At 42.5% G+C, this 16,984-nt stretch overlaps 1 long non-coding RNA gene across 1 annotated transcript; it reads right to left on the bottom strand.

Moving 5' to 3' along the window:
• Positions 1-4,811: 4,811 nt before the first annotated feature.
• LOC110905266 lies at positions 4,812-15,969 on the bottom strand. The gene is made up of 4 exons (XR_002572991.2): positions 15,862-15,969; positions 15,632-15,760; positions 15,464-15,527; positions 4,812-4,838 (listed from the first exon to the last, which is right to left on the bottom strand). It is a non-coding gene; the product is annotated as an uncharacterized LOC110905266 (long non-coding RNA).
• Between the last annotated feature and the right edge of the window lie 1,015 nt (positions 15,970-16,984).

Raw genomic sequence — 16,984 nt, 5'->3', positions numbered from 1 at the left:
TGAATCCACATGTGTTGCTTCCTCCAAAGCTGCTTTACCTCCAGTTTCATCCTCTCCTATTCCTTCTACACCTCTATTTAGCTCGCTTCGCACTTCTTTTAGTTCTAGTAATATGTTTACTGTTTGAGAAAGTGCAAGTTTGCCGCCGTTGCCGTCAGATTTTTTTGCAGGCCACAGGTCATTGAATGTCCTTCAGGTCCTCAAATGATTATGTGAACTTCAGCAACGGGTGCAGCCTCGTCTAGTGGTGGTCGCCCAAAAACTGCTTTCGGTTCTGGACCTCCCACTTCTACTTCGAGACCTCAAGGTACAGCCAGTGGTAATGGTGCACAGAGATTTCCTGAATCTGTCCGTCAATAGTTTGCGGATGTTCATTCAGTTATGAAGGAACATCGGGATCTGATCCAGATTCACAGGAGAGAGATTGCTTATTGGAAACGGAAAGATGAATCGAAGTCTCAACAGATAACTCATTTGTTTAGTCTGACAAATGAACAAGGCTCTCAGTTAAGTTACGTCAGCTCATTAGAAAGGATGCTGCTACAACAGCCAAACATGAGAATCTAGTTAAAGCTACTGATCAGCTACATCAGATCATTACGGATCTTGTGGAGATCCTCACTACTCAGGGGGAGAATTCAACTCTGCAAGTGCAAGCTCAATGCAGGATTGATGAGCTCAAGAAAATTCGTGATGATTTGGATAAAGACAAGGATCCCGAAGCCGCTAAGCAGGGGGAGCAGCCAAGGAGCTCACAAGCTTCTGAAGTTGCTACCATTGCTCAGGTTGAGGGGGAGTCTGGTTCAGGAGCTGTGGGTGGACAGGAAATGGGTCCTTCTACTGATGATTCTGGTCCTCTTTTTGATCCTGATAATCAGGATTCTTCTACTGATGAGATTCTGGATGATGGTGATGTTCTGATTGGTCCAGTGGAAGAGTGGAGGACAGATGATGAGATTGCAGATAAGTATGCTTATGTTGAAACTTGTAAGGGAAAGAATATTGAATATGACTCCGTGGGTGTGAATATGAATGATCTAAGAAGCTATGTTTTTGGAGATGCTCCTCCGGACGAAATTACTGATCCCATACAAATTCCCGAAGAGATCCCTTTGGCATCTCACAAATAGTTAAAATCTCTTCCTAATCAGACTCAAAAGAAGAGGTATGTGAACACAAAAGGGGAATACACGGGTCATATAATAAGTTGGGATTTCGACGAACAACATAGTCAGGTTACGATCAAACGAACGATGGGGTTCAATATTTCAGGCCGTGGGCCAAATTCTTGCAATCCTTACCTGCGCGTGATCTTCATCATCTGGCACAGTTGGATTTAAACAACCATACCAATGTAGCCAGCATTAGAGGTTTAATTCCTTATCTGGTAGCTGAAAGCCGCGAAAACAAGTGGAAGACTTTCAAACCTGCAGTCGGCCGAGCCATCAAAACCAGAGATAAGTTCACTGGTAAACATGTTTTGAAGATGGTTTACCCACAGCCAGATGCCTACGTAAAATTCTTTTGCGCAAGTTCGATCTTGACAAGATTCAGGGAATTGGGGATTGGTATTACGATGGAAAAATTGGCGAAGCAGTTATAACAAAAAAGAAGCTGACTGAAGAGATCCTTCGGATTTTGGATCCAGTTTGGCTGGTGAATCTGAAGATGGAACATCTGAAGGTTCTAGACGACTCTGTGCTACAATAAAGAAGATCGTCCTTTAGCAGTTCATTTCATCAAGGTAGTGCAGTTCTGTGTGAAGAATCAAGTTTGTGCAGGCAGCGATTACTCGAAGCATTAACAAAGAGAAGATCTTGAGCTTTACATTGAAGATCCACACTGATCAAGGGGGAGTCTGTAAATGCACTTTGGGTGATAAGTGCAGGCTCTCAAATCTTTAAGGGTTTTGTATGTATATTGTTAAAAGAGTATGTATGGTCCGAATTTACTTGTTCTCTTAAGTCAGGACTTAGTTATTTAGGGTTTTGGTTTGGTCAGGACTTAGGGATTTTCCCTAGTCCGAATTTTGGTGGATTGTTTAGTCAGGGTTTGTTTTGTCTTGGGCTTTGGGCCCATGTCCTGAGTCAGCACTTCCCATTGTATATAAACTCTCAGTGATATGTTATACATGGCCATTTCTTTTGTGGAAAGTTTGTTCTTCAAGAAACCCTAATCATTGTCACTGTGTATGAATTGACGGCTACTGTGTGTGATGTCATTCATCATTTTTATCATTCTTGTTCTACACTTTCTTGATCCAATACCATAAAGTAGTTATTGCTAGGTGGATTCCGCACACCAGGTGATTGTTGCTAAGTGAGATCCTTGGTTAGGAGTCCTTACAAAATCTACTATATAAGGGGAATAAATTACTAATTGTCATAACATTCTAGAATACATTTCCCTCACAATTCACACACACTCCATAGATTATCTCTCTAGAAACCCCCAAACCCTATATTTCCAATCCCTTTGTAATCAAATGTGTTCGTGTTAATCGAAAACAAATCAGTTTAAATTAGACCATTGTGTTTCATTTGATAGATTGATTAGTGGATTCCACACACTAATGGATTGGTACAGGTTGAATTTATGGCGCCGGTGTTTGTGAAGATCAAAATATGATCCTACAAATTGGTCTTGTGTTACTGTATTGATTGCCTCGAGCGCCTGCCTGACATATACAAACAATTGCTTTGTCTTGTTCTTTGATTGCACAATTCGCTAAATAGTGTCTATAGCAGTGAAAATGGTAACATTGTCTCTGGTTCAATTGTATTCACATCGATTTTCTTGGCTGTTCATCATTGCAGTGATGGTAGGAAAGCGTTATGAATACTGAGAGTTTTTTTGTCTCTTGGATGGTGTTTAGCCTTAGGGTGGAGTTTATGAATACTCTAATACCAGTGTATTGTATTTGGAATCAAGGACAGGACACGTACACTAGAACTAAAATTGATATTGAATGGGATAGGGATATTGAATTGAAATGCAATATCTTTGATACCACCCATGACCCATAAGGAAGACCATTTCAACACATTAGTCTCTCAACCCACGTAGTTCATGCATGCATAAGTTTAGATGGGTTGTTTAGTCCGTTTTTTTTTTCATTTTCCTTCCATGTTCTCCATCATATCCAATAATTTTGGAACCCATGTTCATGTTTGTTTTTCCTATATATATATGTACCATTTGACGTTAAAAAGGAATGAGAAAGAATGTTGCAAAAGATCTAGTTTGTTAATCTATGTTCTTTAGAGCCTAACCCACTCAACATGTCTATCACTTGTGAGATTGACCATCTCGAATCGGTCTACTAACATTGGTGCTTTCATTCAGGAACTCACCCATGGAGTTGCATCTCCAACTCCTCAAGTGTTACTCTCCTGTTCGTTTAATGAACCCAATAACAAAACTCATTCCCAAATCCCAAATCCCAAACCTCGTCCACCATAAAAACCACTCATGTGCCTTAGGTGACTTCATCCTTGGAGCCATCAGATGTATTAATTTAGGAAACCATGTTCACGTTTGTTTTTCCAATATATATGTACCTTTAGGAATTAAAAAAGGATTGAGAAAAACTGTTGCAAAATATCTAGTTTCTTCATCTATGTTCTTTGGAGCATAACCCACTCAACATGTCTATTACTTGGGAGATTGACCATCTCGAATCGGACTAACAATCTAGGTAATCTTCTGAATTGCAGGAAGATAACCTGATATACACTGTTAATCTGACAGTTAGGGCGCTTAAGAATTTGGCGGGAACAGCCGTCATTGTTGATACTTTTTTATTACAAATATAATATATGGTTTACAATCCTAATAAACATAATAAAGAGTCAATTAACCTAATATACGAATAATGTACATAACATACATACTAGATTAAGTTTCTAGTTCAATATATACATGGTGTTGCCACTCTCATCCTACACTCTTTCTTCAACATATGGTTACCTTATCCCATGTTAATAAATTCCATTGTACTTTTTCTGCCCAAAAGTAAATAATCTTGAACCATATCTTCTGTAATTTTCTTCTCTTCTTCAATAGGCAGCGGCATATAGTAATTCTGTTGAACAAAATACGAACAATTCATGAATTTCTAAGGATACCATTATGGTGAAGCCAAAAATTTGTATCTCACATTTGCAAAACATCTAACCACGTCAAACCATTAATACACGTATGCCTTTTCAATAATATTTAGAAAGGTCCCTACAGAACACCATCCCAATAGGAAGTCTAATAGGCCTCCGTACTAAAATGATTAAGAAATGTATATATAATCCCGAAGCTTAACTTGTATTTTGTGTCCACAATTATTGTTTTTGGTGGGTGCAATTGGGTTATGTTCAAGTGAAATTTCAATAAAAATGGCTTTGTTTTAATGATAGTATTTGTCCACATCGTTATCCCATTAAACAATAAATGCACAGAGAAACATAGTTGTTAATGGCAATAGCGACAAATAGCAATAAGGTAACTATTTCCTACATTACGAATATTGATAAATAAGCGGTGGCTATTTTATAAATAACCACACAGTAGAAAACAATTTATTTTTTATATTTATATCATATAAAATACCCTAGTATATATGCTATTTTACTTGCATTTCTTAACAGAAACCTAAAATTCAGTTAGTTATAACTATATTTAATTGCTATTTGTATAAACAAAATTAACTGTAGCTATTATTGCTATCTATAACTACAACCCTAAAAGCGAGCCTAGATCTATACACGTATTGACAACTATGCAAAGAGGTGTTACTGAGAAAGAGCGACAAGCACCTCATCCATGTCTTGAAAGTCGGCATATTCCTGTTGATACAAATGTAATTTAAAGTTAGAATTGAACACTAGAAGCTTTTACTTATGTTTATAATACAAACGTGCTGCCATAAGCTAGTTTGAAACAAAACCACAGGTATTACTAGACACCTATGTATTGTAATAAAAGTATGGAAGATAAATGGGCGTTGGTGTGACAACTCGAAATTTAGAACCTTTCGTTGTAACTTACTTGTACGTTATGTGACTAGTTAAAATGATAACGTGAATCTTTTTATGTGATAAGTGCTTTGTTACGCGTGTATTGTATATATATATATGTGTGTACGTGTTATATGTGAACCGAGAACCCGACACGAAACAACGGACCCGACTCGAGACCAAGAGGTCTCGAGTGAATAGTGACCGAATAGGCCTTTGGGCCGAGAACCTTGTGGCCGGTTGGGCCATTGGGCCGTGAACCCCCACTCGAAACCCACTAAGGGTGCACACTCTTGGAACTTGACTATATATACCATACCTTAGTTAGTTTTTACCATTTGTTGAACAATACAACACACACACTCTCCTACTTCTCTCTCTAAGCCTTAAGAACACAAACACACCTCCAAGACTCTCGGATCTAATCGGTTAGCACAAGAAGTCTCGGGCTTGGAACTTCGGATCGGCACACACACACACATCACCAACCGGTTAGTATTTTTATGGTTAATCTTGTTGTGCTTTGTGATGTATGATAAAATGCATGAAATGATGTTTAATGTTAGTGTTTCTTGATGATTATTGTTAGTTCATGATATGTTTGTGCTTAAATGGATGCATGAATGAGATGAAGTTTTATGTGTGTTAAAAAGTTTAGTGTTGGAATGTGTTCATGTGTTAAATAGAGTTTAAACTACTAGATCTTGATGATACATGAAATCGGGTTGCACTTGGCATGAAAATCGGACATATATGAAAACCGAGTTGTGTGTTATGTTTAGTGTTTTGATGCTTGTTCATAGTTTTGGGTGAATAAGTGATTAATATGTTATGATCTTGATGAATATGTGTTTGAATATGTGAAGAACACTTTGAATGATAGTTAAGAATATGAAAACCCTTGTGATTTTGATCCATCTTTGACTAGTAGCCTGATTAGGAAATATGTTAGTGGGATTCTATTGGTTATTTCCGGATTTGGGCCTGATTATATTGTACCACTAATCTGACCACATCTGCATCAACACGTGAACTTGAAAACGACTGCTACCGACTCGCAATCACCCGGTTGCGACTCGCAACCACAGCGTGATGACTCGAGACCACGCGGTTGCGACTCGCAACCATAACAGGACAAGCCGAGACCACAGGTTACGAGTCCCGTTGCGACTCGAGACCTCAGCATGATGAATCGAGACCACGGTTGCGACACCGGTTGCGACTCGCAACCACCTGAGATCAACACACACAGCATGACTCGAGACCATGCTTGCGAGTCCGGTTGCGACTCGAGACCACACTTTGGGCCTAAGTTAGTGGGCCGAATTTATGAACTTCTGTGCTACTGTTGATGAGTTATTTGGGCCTGTTATCACGAGCCCAACTGTTTGGACTGTGGATTGTGTTTGAATGTTAACTGTGAACTGCTACTGATTAAACGTGCTTGCCAAACGTGTTGAACATCTGTGCACTACTTGGTTCGAATCTGATTATACGTGATATCCGTGTTAGGACGTTATTGACTACTTGCGACTTGATTGACTTTCTGTGTTTGACTGCCGAGCAAACCAAGGTGAGTTCACACCCTTTACAAAGCATGGGATTCCCTGGGTTGGGAACGGGGTTAAGGAACGTGGTTCCTCGTCTACCTTGGGTAGGACGTCAGTGGTTCAGGAATGTGATTCCTCGTCCGGATGGACGGATAAACGTACTAGACTAAAACTCTATCACGAAGTCCCTCCTTTTTGTATCGACTAATCGCCGGGCCAATGGCGAGCGGGTCATTAGTTAGATAGCGCTATTTAGGTCTGACAAGCCTCACACCGTGCCGCAGAGGACGGGCGTGAACTAATGGATCTGGGGCACGTCAATGATGATAGACATTGATGTTTTCAGGGCACATAAACATGACTACAGTCAGCAATCGATACGGTAACGAGTCTAGTATACACATGGGGTAGCCCCCACGGCTGGAGAGCCAGATGATGCACATGGGGTAGCCCCCACGGCCGAAATGCCTGATAACTACATGGGGTAGCCCCCACGGCCGGAGTGCCGGAGTAACTGGGAACGAACTGGTCACATTTTTAAACTATGGGGTAACCCCCACGGCAGGATGCCAGATAAAGTAAACTGTTTTCGAAACAACTAAAACGAACGCCCACCCGTGAACTCACTCAACTAGTTGTTGACTCGTTACTACATGCTTTGCAGGACCATAGGTACTCAGTGGGAGCTTGCATGGAGGAGGATCGTTGTGGGACAGGGATTGCTACAAGACTATGTTAAACTTGAAACTTTTGGAACTTATATTATAACTTTAAACTTATGCTTCCGCTTGCAACTTAAACTTATTTGTTTTGGAACACCAATCGTGATGGTTAAACTTTTATAACTACTTATATGCTTGTTCAGTATGATTGGTGGCTGGATCCTGGTCAGTCACGCCTCTAGGCGGTAGTACTCCGCAGGTGGGATTTTGGGGGTGTGACAGATTGGTATCAGAGCCATTGGTTATAGTGAACTTGGTTTTAATAAAGGAGAAACGTTTTTGTTAAAACCAGACTATAACCGGTATAGCGCTCGACGGTCCACAACGACACTTCGCTCCTCATGCAAGGCTCGACGTTCTAGGTAATATGATGTATGTATATTGCCTACTTGTTAGTTGCGTAGTACACTGCTCATGGTATGCTTGATTAGTATAGCTACTGTTGTTTGAACACGTGCGTGCTTACTCTGTCCTACTATCGTGCTTTCGCGAACCTCTCTCACACGTGTTACTCTTGTTATGAAGAACCATGTCTGGACGCGTTAACATGACACAAGCCCAGTTGACGGCTTTGATCAACGAGCGAGTTGCCGCAGCGCTCGCAGCTGCACACGCAGGAGGTATATCCTGCAGTCCGAAATTGTTCTAGGATCATTTGGATCCTACTCTCGTGAACCAACCTTTGTGTTAAACTCTGTCTTTTCTTTCACCTACCTTAGGTCAGGCACCGGTGTGCACTTTTAAGACCTTTATGGACTGTCGACCCACAACTTTTAGCGGCACTGAAGGAGCAGTAGGTCTCCTACACTGGTTTGAGAAACTGGAGTCTGTGTTCGAAATGTGCGAATGCCCTGAAGCGCGCAGGGTGAAGTATGCTACTGGTACTCTCGAGGGTTTGGCTCTCACGTGGTGGAATGCTCAAGTGCAGATGTTAGGGTTGGTTGCTGCCAACGCCACCCCATGGGAAAACTTCAAGGAAATGATCAGGGAGGAATACTGCAGTCGTGACGACATTCACAAACTGGAGGATGAGTTTTACAATCTTAAGATGTCGGGATCAGAAATTGAGGCATACACTAAGAGATCGCATGAGCTTGCCTTGTTGTGTCCTACTATGGTGGATCCTCCCTACAAGCGAATTGAACTCTATCTCAAGGGCTTGGTGCCAGAGATCCAAAGTCATGTGACTTCAGCGAGGTTGACTACTATCCAGCAGGTTGTACAGTTGGCTCACCGTCTCACTGACCAAGCGGTGGAGCAGAACAAGTTACCGAAGCGTATAGGTGCTGCAACTACTTCTGGTACTTCTAGTGGGGATAAACGGAAATGGGATGGAACTTCAAGCAGGGGTTCAACTTCAGTGCAAACTCAGTCTCAGCAGAGAAAGACGGACGATCACAAGAGCCCCAGTCAGCAGTCGTCTGGTGGTCAAAGTCACGGTGGATACAAGGGGAATCACCCCAAGTGCAATCGTTGTAGCCTACACCACAGTGGGCCATGCACCAGGGGCAACTGTCATCGATGCAACAAGCCTGGTCATGTTGCAAAGGATTGCAGAAGCGCATACCCCGCCAATCAGAATCGTCAGCAACCTCAGCAGAATCAGCGACAGCAGCAGGGTAACAACAAAGGGTGCTTTCAGTGTGGAGCTGAAGGTCATTTCAAGAAAGATTGTCCCCAACTGAACCAGAACAACAACAACAACCAGGGGAATGGTAACAATGGAAACAACAACAATGGTGCTAGGGGACGTGTGTTCGTGATTGGTCAAGGTGAAGCAAGGAATGATCCCAACGTGGTGACGGGTAAGTTCCTTCTCGACGACTTTTATGTTACAGTCTTATTTGATTCGGGTGCCGATACTAGCTATGTGTCACTAGAAGTTAGTAAGATGCTTAAGCGTATTCCTACACCCCTGAGCGACAAGCACACTGTAGAGCTAGCTAATGGTAAGAGTTTGGAAGCCTCACACGTAGTCAAGGGTTGCCAGCTTATTCTCGCTAACCAGACCTTCTCTATCGATCTTATTCCTATTGTCTTGGGTAGTTTCGACGTTGTCATTGGGATGGATTGGTTATCCCAACACCGAGCAGAGATTCTTTGCAACGAGAAGATCGTTCGTATTCCTGGTCTAGGTAATGAACCTCTCATGATTCGTGGCGACAAGAGAAGTGCTGTTGAGAACATTATCTCTCTTCTTAAAGCCCAGAAATGCTTACGAAAGGGCCACACTGCGATTTTGGCTCTAGTTACTGACACCACAGAAAAAGAGAAGAAGCTAGAGGATTTTCCGGTTGTACGCGACTATCCTGAGGTATTCCCTGAGGAATTACCTGGTCTTCCGCCCCATCGCCAAGTCGAGTTTCAGATTGATCTAGCTCCTGGAGCCGCGCCTGTAGCCCGTGCACCTTATCGTTTAGCGCCATCAGAGTTGGAAGAACTCTCCACGCAACTACAAGAACTCTTGGATAAGGGTTTCATTCGTCCTAGCTCATCGCCTTGGGGAGCTCCAGTGTTATTTGTGAAGAAGAAGGATGGTACCTTCAGAATGTGTATCGACTATCGCGAACTCAACAAGGTGACTGTGAAGAATCGTTATCCTCTACCGCGTATTGACGACTTGTTCGACCAGTTGCAGGGGTCGAGCTACTATTCGAAGATCGATTTGAGATCGGGATATCACCAGCTGAGAGTTCGGGAAGAGGATGTCTCTAAGACGGCTTTTAGGACTCGATATGGGCACTATGAGTTTCTGGTCATGCCGTTTGGGCTGACAAACGCACCGGCAGTTTTTATGGATTTGATGAATCGAGTGTGCAAACCGTACCTGGACAAGTTTGTTATAGTCTTCATCGACGACATCCTGATCTATTCTAAGAGTAAAGAAGAGCACGAACAGCATCTACGACTTATTTTGGAACTCCTTCGGAAGGAACAGCTTTACGCAAAATTCTCGAAATGCGACTTCTGGCTTCGTGAAGTCCATTTCCTAGGGCATGTGGTGAACAAGGATGGGATTCACGTTGATCCATCCAAAGTGGAATCTATTAAGAACTGGCCTGCGCCTCGCACACCAAAGGAAATTCGCCAATTTTTGGGATTGGCAGGATATTACAGGAGATTCATTAAGGATTTTTCTAAGATCGCGCAGCCTCTCACCTTACTAACGCAGAAAGGCGTTGTTTATCATTGGGGAAATGCACAAGAGTTAGCTTTTCAGCATCTAAAGGATAGACTTTGCAGTGCACCTATCCTTTCACTGCCAGAAGGCACAGACGATTTTGTGGTTTACTGTGATGCATCAATTCAAGGTCTTGGTTGTGTATTGATGCAACGAGATAAAGTCATAGCTTACGCCTCACGACAACTCAAAGTTCACGAGAAGAACTACACGACACATGATTTAGAGCTGGGAGCTGTTGTTTTCGCACTTAAACTATGGCGGCATTACCTGTACGGAACCAAGTGCGCCATCTACACCGACCACAGAAGTTTAGAACACATATTCAAACAGAAGGAACTGAATATGCGGCAGCGACGATGGGTCGAGCTGCTGAATGATTACGAGTGCTCTATCAGGTATCACCCGGGCAAGGCCAATGTAGTGGCGGACGCCCTGAGTCGAAAGGACACTACGCCTAAGCGCGTAAGAGCTTTACAACTCACGATCCATTCTAGTCTACCTTCGCAAATACGAGCTGCTCAGATAGAAGCACTGAAACCAGAAAACGTTAGAGCAGAAGCTCTACGCGGGTCAAGGCAACGCTTAGAACAGAAGGAAGACGGTGCTTATTATGTAACAGGACGCATTTGGGTCCCACTCTATGGCAAATTACGAGAACTTGTGATGGATGAAGCGCACAAATCTCGCTACTCGGTACACCCTGGTTCGGACAAGATGTACCACGATATTAAAACTACGTATTGGTGGCCTAGCATGAAGGCCCACATAGCAACTTATGTCAGCAAGTGTTTGACTTGTGCGAGAGTTAAGACGGAATATCAGAAACCTTCAGGCCTACTTCAGCAACCAGAGATACCACAATGGAAATGGGAGCAAATTTCCATGGATTTCGTTACTGGCCTACCTAGATCCCAGCGCGGAAACGATACTATCTGGGTGATCGTGGATCGACTCACAAAATCCGCACACTTTTTGGCAATCAAGGAGACGGATAAGTTCTCCACTCTGGCGGAAATATACCTCAAGGAAGTTGTTTCGAGGCACGGGGTGCCCACTTCTATTATCTCTGATCGAGATGCACGTTTTACTTCGGAACTGTGGCAGGCAATGCACAAGTCTTTTGGCTCACGTCTAGATATGAGCACAGCGTATCACCCACAGACGGACGGGCAGTCCGAGCGAACTATTCAGACCTTAGAAGACATGCTTCGCGCTTGTGTAATCGACTTTGGCAACAGCTGGGAAAAGCATCTGCCACTCGTAGAATTCTCGTACAATAACAGCTACCACACCAGCATTAAAGCTGCTCCGTTTGAGGCATTGTACGGACGTAAATGCCGGTCACCCCTCTGTTGGGCAGAGGTGGGGGATAGTCAGATCACTGGTCCAGAACATGTGGTAGACACTACTGAGCGGATTGCTCAAATACGACAACGCATGGCGGCCGCTCGTGACCGTCAGAAGGCATACGCCGATAAGGGCAGGAAACCACTTGAGCTCCAGGTTGGGGAGCGGGTATTACTCAAAGTTTCACCCTGGAAGGGTGTGGTTCGTTTTGGTAAACGAGGGAAACTCAACCCACGGTACGTTGGACCTTTCGAAATTCTTGAGAAAATAGGCAAGGTGGCCTACAGACTGAAATTACCAGCAGAACTCGGGGCAGTTCACAACGTTTTCCATGTGTCAAATCTGAAGAAGTGTCTGTCAGATGAGACGCACGTAGTTCCTCTGAAGGAACTCACGATCGACGAACAGTTGAAATTCGTCGAAGAACCTGTCGAGATCACGGACCGGGATGTTAAGGTCCTCAAGAACACTAGAATACCTCTTGTTCGAGTTCGTTGGAACTCACGTCGCGGCCCAGAGTTTACCTGGGAGCGCGAAGATCGGATGAAACAAAAGTATCCCCAACTGTTTGAGAACAGTACAAACGCTACTGAGGCTGAAGCTACGGAATTTCGGGACGAAATTCCAGATCAACGGGGGGTGGATGTGACACCCCAGGATAACCGGGAAAACCTTGCAACCTAACTAGCTTCCTCAGTGAGTGCCGTCAAATTTCGGGACGAAATTTCTTTCAACTTGGGGATGATGTGACAACTCGAAATTTAGAACCTTTCGTTGTAACTTACTTGTACGTTATGTGACTAGTTAAAATGATAACGTGAATCTTTTTATGTGATAAGTGCTTTGTTACGCGTGTATTGTATATATATATATGTGTGTACGTGTTATATGTGAACCGAGAACCCGACACGAAACAACGGACCCGACTCGAGACCAAGAGGTCTCGAGTGAATAGTGACCGAATAGGCCTTTGGGCCGAGAACCTTGTGGCCGGTTGGGCCATTGGGCCGTGAACCCCCACTCGAAACCCACTAAGGGTGCACACTCTTGGAACTTGACTATATATACCATACCTTAGTTAGTTTTTACCATTTGTTGAACAATACAACACACACACTCTCCTACTTCTCTCTCTAAGCCTTAAGAACACAAACACACCTCCAAGACTCTCGGATCTAATCGGTTAGCACAAGAAGTCTCGGGCTTGGAACTTCGGATCGGCACACACACACACATCACCAACCGGTTAGTATTTTTATGGTTAATCTTGTTGTGCTTTGTGATGTATGATAAAATGCATGAAATGATGTTTAATGTTAGTGTTTCTTGATGATTATTGTTAGTTCATGATATGTTTGTGCTTAAATGGATGCATGAATGAGATGAAGTTTTATGTGTGTTAAAAAGTTTAGTGTTGGAATGTGTTCATGTGTTAAATAGAGTTTAAACTACTAGATCTTGATGATACATGAAATCGGGTTGCACTTGGCATGAAAATCGGACATATATGAAAACCGAGTTGTGTGTTATGTTTAGTGTTTTGATGCTTGTTCATAGTTTTGGGTGAATAAGTGATTAATATGTTATGATCTTGATGAATATGTGTTTGAATATGTGAAGAACACTTTGAATGATAGTTAAGAATATGAAAACCCTTGTGATTTTGATCCATCTTTGACTAGTAGCCTGATTAGGAAATATGTTAGTGGGATTCTATTGGTTATTTCCGGATTTGGGCCTGATTATATTGTACCACTAATCTGACCACATCTGCATCAACACGTGAACTTGAAAACGACTGCTACCGACTCGCAATCACCCGGTTGCGACTCGCAACCACAGCGTGATGACTCGAGACCACGCGGTTGCGACTCGCAACCATAACAGGACAAGCCGAGACCACAGGTTACGAGTCCCGTTGCGACTCGAGACCTCAGCATGATGAATCGAGACCACGGTTGCGACACCGGTTGCGACTCGCAACCACCTGAGATCAACACACACAGCATGACTCGAGACCATGCTTGCGAGTCCGGTTGCGACTCGAGACCACACTTTGGGCCTAAGTTAGTGGGCCGAATTTATGAACTTCTGTGCTACTGTTGATGAGTTATTTGGGCCTGTTATCACGAGCCCAACTGTTTGGACTGTGGATTGTGTTTGAATGTTAACTGTGAACTGCTACTGATTAAACGTGCTTGCCAAACGTGTTGAACATCTGTGCACTACTTGGTTCGAATCTGATTATACGTGATATCCGTGTTAGGACGTTATTGACTACTTGCGACTTGATTGACTTTCTGTGTTTGACTGCCGAGCAAACCAAGGTGAGTTCACACCCTTTACAAAGCATGGGATTCCCTGGGTTGGGAACGGGGTTAAGGAACGTGGTTCCTCGTCTACCTTGGGTAGGACGTCAGTGGTTCAGGAATGTGATTCCTCGTCCGGATGGACGGATAAACGTACTAGACTAAAACTCTATCACGAAGTCCCTCCTTTTTGTATCGACTAATCGCCGGGCCAATGGCGAGCGGGTCATTAGTTAGATAGCGCTATTTAGGTCTGACAAGCCTCACACCGTGCCGCAGAGGACGGGCGTGAACTAATGGATCTGGGGCACGTCAATGATGATAGACATTGATGTTTTCAGGGCACATAAACATGACTACAGTCAGCAATCGATACGGTAACGAGTCTAGTATACACATGGGGTAGCCCCCACGGCTGGAGAGCCAGATGATGCACATGGGGTAGCCCCCACGGCCGAAATGCCTGATAACTACATGGGGTAGCCCCCACGGCCGGAGTGCCGGAGTAACTGGGAACGAACTGGTCACATTTTTAAACTATGGGGTAACCCCCACGGCAGGATGCCAGATAAAGTAAACTGTTTTCGAAACAACTAAAACGAACGCCCACCCGTGAACTCACTCAACTAGTTGTTGACTCGTTACTACATGCTTTGCAGGACCATAGGTACTCAGTGGGAGCTTGCATGGAGGAGGATCGTTGTGGGACAGGGATTGCTACAAGACTATGTTAAACTTGAAACTTTTGGAACTTATATTATAACTTTAAACTTATGCTTCCGCTTGCAACTTAAACTTATTTGTTTTGGAACACCAATCGTGATGGTTAAACTTTTATAACTACTTATATGCTTGTTCAGTATGATTGGTGGCTGGATCCTGGTCAGTCACGCCTCTAGGCGGTAGTACTCCGCAGGTGGGATTTTGGGGGTGTGACAGTTGGCCTCTCATGCTTTAGATAGAATTTCCACCAAGGGCATGATGCTAAATTCCACTTCGAAAAGTTTGATGATAGAATCCATTTTAAATTTTAGCATGCAGAAGGATGGAAAGTTAATTCCGATGCTCTAGTGTTGTTTATCATGTAGAATGACGCTAAAGAAACCTTTTTGACGTCTCAAAGTTTAATTGGTTTCCTATAACAAGATGCATTTGCATTTCTCTTTTGATCAGCCTTTCCCGTAAGTGAAACTTTATGATTTTGTAGCTACAGCTGATATTCATTTAATTTATCTTTCATTATATAGTAAGTCAGCTATTAAGAAATTCTATTCAGTGATATGCTAGATCCTGTTATCTGACAATTAGAATCTTAATAGCGAAAGGAAAAAAACAAGGATACCTTGTCCCAATTTGACAATATGTTGTTTATTTTTGATGTCACGTCTTCTTCATCATGCAAAGGCCTATTATTATTCTGAGCAACAAAATACAAAAGAACCATTGAATTGTATGAACTTGCCTCCCAAGAAAATCATATATCCAAAGTCTTTTATTTGATCACACATACCTGATTTCTTTCTTGCGAGTCTCCAAGTGTAATAGAATTCTTTTTATGTGGATCGCTGTGATGCTTAATATAACTTTGAACTTCCACCATAGAGCGGTAAGTCTTGCTGGAATAGTTATGGTGGTAAAACTGCAAAGGGATATCATATATACCTTATTTTCTTTGTGTGATTAGTTAGAGAGTTTTTAGGAGGTTAACTGAATATGCAAAACTCTGTACATTGGCCGAACCTTATCAATTGTGCCAGTGTCCACTCTTCTCCTTTTCTCCTCGGTCCAACCGTCAAGCAGTTTGGACATCGGGAGATATTCCCCTCCTTCTGTACACCATTGCTGCACTTACAAAGTATAAAAATATAGGAGCTAGAGAGAAAGATGCGGGTGCAGTAAAAACTTGATGGAATCAGAATAACTTTTATACAATAAAACACTAGAATGCAGTTTGAACTCGCTAATACCTTTACTTAAGAACAAGGCTGAAAATACTGACATCTTAGTCACTAGCTAGAATTGGATGCATATCATTCATGTAATTACCGAAGGTTGTTTTCAATTTAAATGGCGAAATCGATGTACTTCTAATTTGGAAACATCAAGCTGTAGCAAAATGAAAACTATAAAAAAGAACACAGTCTATTCAATTGAAACCGGTTAATCTCTTAACATCATGTACATAGTTAGTTAGATTGATAGTTAGAATTATTATTAAGTAGCGGTTACAAAGTACGAGGACCAGAAGTGACATAATGGAAGTTCAAAACTACCCTCAATAACCGAATGGGTGTGTCTCTACACACACACCATTTCGAATCGGTGCAAGGCAAAGAACAAAGGGACGCGACTGTTGATCGAGTGGACAATATTCGACGCACCTCTTCAAGATTCAATCTCAACCACATATCCAAGAGACGTGTCCTTTCACGAAGAGACGCAACTATTCACTCGTACCCGTAGAAAACTATAAATAGGGACTTGTCGATTCATTTGTAATACATACTCTCATTCGATTTGTAAACATTCATTTTGATTATTACAAGTTATTGTTATTCAAGTTATTCACGCTCATTTAGAGATCAAGATCCAAGTTCGGGCCAACAAATTGGTATCAGAGCATCAGGCTCTAGGCGTGGGAATCGCAAGGCATCGCAGGGAATTCGCGATCAGGTTTCAATTTCGTTTAAATTCGCAAAAGTTTCATTTCAGAATTTTTATTTTCGGTTCTAGGAAAGTAGGTTGAACCGAACGGTTAGGAATCTAGGGTTCGTTTGTTTTGATTCCGGGGTTTTAGTGCGAATTAGATTGTTTTTGGTTATTTGGTTATTACACGATTCGGGTAATCGGGGTTGTTGAGATA

This window comes from Helianthus annuus, chromosome 14 (genome assembly GCF_002127325.2).
Source record: "Helianthus annuus cultivar XRQ/B chromosome 14, HanXRQr2.0-SUNRISE, whole genome shotgun sequence".
Classification (NCBI taxonomy): domain Eukaryota; kingdom Viridiplantae; phylum Streptophyta; class Magnoliopsida; order Asterales; family Asteraceae; genus Helianthus; species Helianthus annuus.
Note: the sequence above shows the minus strand (reverse complement) of the source record. Positions and strands in the feature narration are given on the sequence as shown.